The following is a 3,543-nucleotide window of genomic DNA, read 5'->3' on the forward strand; positions in this document are numbered from 1 at the left end:
TTGTCCAGAAGAAAATCACTAAAACAACACAGGGGCTCCTCTTCAATGGAGATACAGATGCAAACAACCATGAAGGGCAGGTCTCAGCTGATGTAAAAATAAGTAAGTCTCCCTGTTGGACCAGCTGCCCTTGACAATGTCCTAAACCATTTCTCCAGTGGTGACTTGTGTGGTGGCCTTGCAGTGAGGTACACCTTGGTGCCCAAGCAAACTGAATTAGACAGATACCCAAACAGCCAAGAGTTGCTGAGTTTCTTTATGTAACTCAATAAAAGGAATAAAAACAAAAGCAAAGCCTGATACACACAACAAGCAGAACACAGCAATCCCTCCTTCTCCGGTTTCACAGGGAAGCAAGTTCCAACACTGTAAAGTCAAAGATTAAATAAAAAGAAAAATCCAAGGGCACCCTGCCATGCATATGTGAGACCTGGGTGAAACAGCATTGAGCACACCCTCACAGATTTAAACACCATGAGGTGCACAGGGGCTTAGGACCCAGCAAAGAAGCTGCCTTTTCAGCAGAATCATTGGACCTGCATTTTTAGCCCTTTGTTTTCTGTAATTCTGTCCATTTTTAATGAGGGAACGTTATGCAACCAGCATTTGGGCAGAGGAGTGCTCAATCATGGGCCAGCACAGGAGGAGGCTTGAATGGCAGTGGTGGCTTAGGGCTCCCCAGGCTGTGGCTGCCCATGATGCTACTCCTGAAGAGGTTGGAGCCCGTCTTTGCTGCTATGAGCCAGGGACTGCTGTGCAGAATTCTTCCATGCAGCCAAGCCAGCACAATTATCATTGGCTAGTTTAGAAGTAAAAGGCATCTCAGACATACTCATGGAGAGCAACTCTCCCCTGTTTGTGGGTTCAGTTCCTTTCTGTTGCATTTCTGTGTCCTTTTGTCCTCTTCTGTGACTCTTCTGGAATTTAGATTTGAGACGCACACACCAGCCAAGGGCCAGCAAGCTCCTTCGACCTTCCACTTCATCTGCAACAGACCCATTTCTAAGTTGGAATAATGATAGATGCTGATGAGGTGCAATATTTGACATTCATCTGAGAGTGCAAATGCATGCAATTTCTAATTTCACCAACAACTAGGAATGGGTGGATATTTTTCTCTTTCAACTGTGCAGTTTTGAAGGTCAGCAATTCAGTTGAACTTCTATAGATTTCAGAAGTGCTTATTTTTCTGTGGATTTGCTGGTTGCTCAGATTTTTAAATTCATCTTTCTCTTCTTGAAAAAAATAGGAATATTAAATTCTCAACTTAAATTTAAAAAATTTCTTTCAAGAAAAAATGTCCTTTTTGTTGTTGCCTTTAAAAAACTGATCATGCTGATCAAGGGAAATGGCAACTGAAAAATCTAGAATAAATGCTGGAGATGAAAACTATGGGAAAAAATGGAAATACTTTCAAAAATACTTGCAAAGGAATATTCTTGTGTTTCTCTAACTCTTTTCCAGTGCTTTTTAAATGGTTAGCAAGCTTAATGTAAATTTTGCACTATCTTGGTTCTATCATTGGATGTAAAAAGTAACTTTTCTCCAAGGACAAAGTTTCCATTGCAGATGGAGGGGGGTTTTTGATTTATATAGTGAACTTCTTGTAAATGAGGAAATCATTTTCAAATTATGTGCATCAGTTCTTTTATCCCCAACCTTTGCACTGCTGAAAACATACAGGTCTGATAGAATAACACTCCCAGAGTGGCAACTCTTGGAGAATTTTTTCTACTTCTACCCCTCTCCTCAGGCACCTGGAAGGCTTTCTGTGCTTGGAGGACTTGTGCCCAGGGCTTTCTGTAGCTCAGTACTTGGGATGTGCTTGTGGCTTCTGAACAGCTGCTGGCATGCACTGAGGGAGGAGAAAGTTGCCCTTCTGACTGGTCCAGTGCTGGTACCCAGTCAGGGCTGGGATAACAGTGCCATCAGATGCTTTGGAAATACTTAGCAGGACAGAGGGTTGTGTGTCCTGGACAGTGGGATTATGACCTTCATGTGCTGTCCAATGAAATAAGTATAATAATTTTGCTGATCACATTCAGTATTTAGGTTTATTTGCTATTTTGTATCTGGAGGGATCTTTGACAGGGTGCCAAAGCATTCAGTTATTTTTTATATTTGGGAGTATATTTCTTCCTGTGAGACCCAGACACCTCCTTCCTGTGTGTTCACTCACAAAGACAACAGATGTGACCACAAGTCACACTGTGTGTGCCCAAGTTGTCTCTGGGAGCGTGGATCACCTGGATACCAGATGGCCAGGAGCCATGCACATGGGGCAGGGCCAGAATACATCTGGTGCAGCTGGATGCAGGCTCTGTACGAACTCCTGGTTGTTCTTCCCATTGTTGCTTAGGGCAAAGGTTACTGAGTTCAGCTTTACCCCCTGCTCCATGTACACAGGATGTACTAATGCTTTAAAAAGCTGCTGAATGAAAGGTGTTTTATGCATAGAGAGTATTAATCTTTTGTACAGCACTGTGGCTTGTGTATTTACTTTGGGTCCTGAACACCCAGCCTGAGTTACTGGAGCAAGTAATCTCCCAGTGCATGTTGCCACACGTAGCACAAACTGCTGCGACCCAGGCAGCTACCTCGTGAATCCAGCTCAGGGCTTTAGCCTCATGGCACTGCTTCAGATGCCAGTCAGAGGGACCTCCTCTTCTCTTATGCAATGGTGTTTGGGTAAGGTTCTTTGTCTGGAAAAATCCTGCAGGGGAATCCCAAGCCAGATCTTTCCTCGACTGCCACCCGTGCCAGCTGCACACCTAGCACTGCAGATCTTGCTGAGACTAAACAACAACTTTAGGGTTGTTGAGGAATTCTGCCTGAATGGATGTAGCTAAATCTGCAGCAGGAAGAACTCTTCACCCAGTACAGTTGTGGTGGATTGTAGCATTTAATGCACTATGGAGTAAGCTGTGGACCTGGTACAAGAACAAAGCATTCTGGCTGCTCTCATATCCCACTGAGATCAGTCAAAGGGGAATACCCCTCTATGAAGCCTTAACTTTAGGTAAGGGGGCTTACCTAAATGGCAGGGCTGCAGTCCTCCAGGACACCAAATTTTCTTCTGCCTCTTTCAGAGGTCAAGAGAAAAGGAGGCCAGCCCAGGCAGTAATATCTGAGGCACCCAAAATGGAAGGAAACATGATTAAACTGATTAAATGAGTCACGCCTACATAATCCTGTGCTGCAGAGGTAGGCAGAAAATCCCACCCCTACCACTCTGAGTTGCAGATAGCAGTGTCTGTTAAAAGGCTTCTTATTGTAGCTACCAAGATGCTGGTATCTGTGTTATTTCCTGGAGAAAGGGTGTCATTTTTGCTTCACTGAAGCATGACAAAGCAAGAACGGTCAGTGTTTGGCCTGCGCTCAAGTGTCAGGGTGTCTTAGAAATGTGATACACTGTGTCTGTATTTTTGTTATTTATTATTGAAATTATTGTATTTTTATTATTTATTATTTATTATTTAAACTCCTGAAGTGGAGGAAGTATGAGGAATCCAGAAGGATTAGCCCAGTAGGCATACCCTTTAT

The 3,543-nt window shown here is 43.5% G+C and overlaps 1 long non-coding RNA gene across 1 annotated transcript; it reads right to left on the reverse strand.

The window, feature by feature from the left end:
- Positions 1 to 237: 237 nt before the first annotated feature.
- LOC127059454 (uncharacterized) lies at positions 238 to 3,143 on the reverse strand. The gene is made up of 2 exons (XR_007777311.1): positions 3,034 to 3,143; positions 238 to 985 (listed from the first exon to the last, which is right to left on the reverse strand). It is a non-coding gene; the product is annotated as an uncharacterized LOC127059454 (long non-coding RNA).
- Positions 3,144 to 3,543: the final 400 nt, after the last annotated feature.

Source organism: Serinus canaria, chromosome 3 (assembly GCF_022539315.1).
Source record: "Serinus canaria isolate serCan28SL12 chromosome 3, serCan2020, whole genome shotgun sequence".
Classification (NCBI taxonomy): Eukaryota; Metazoa; Chordata; class Aves; order Passeriformes; family Fringillidae; genus Serinus; species Serinus canaria.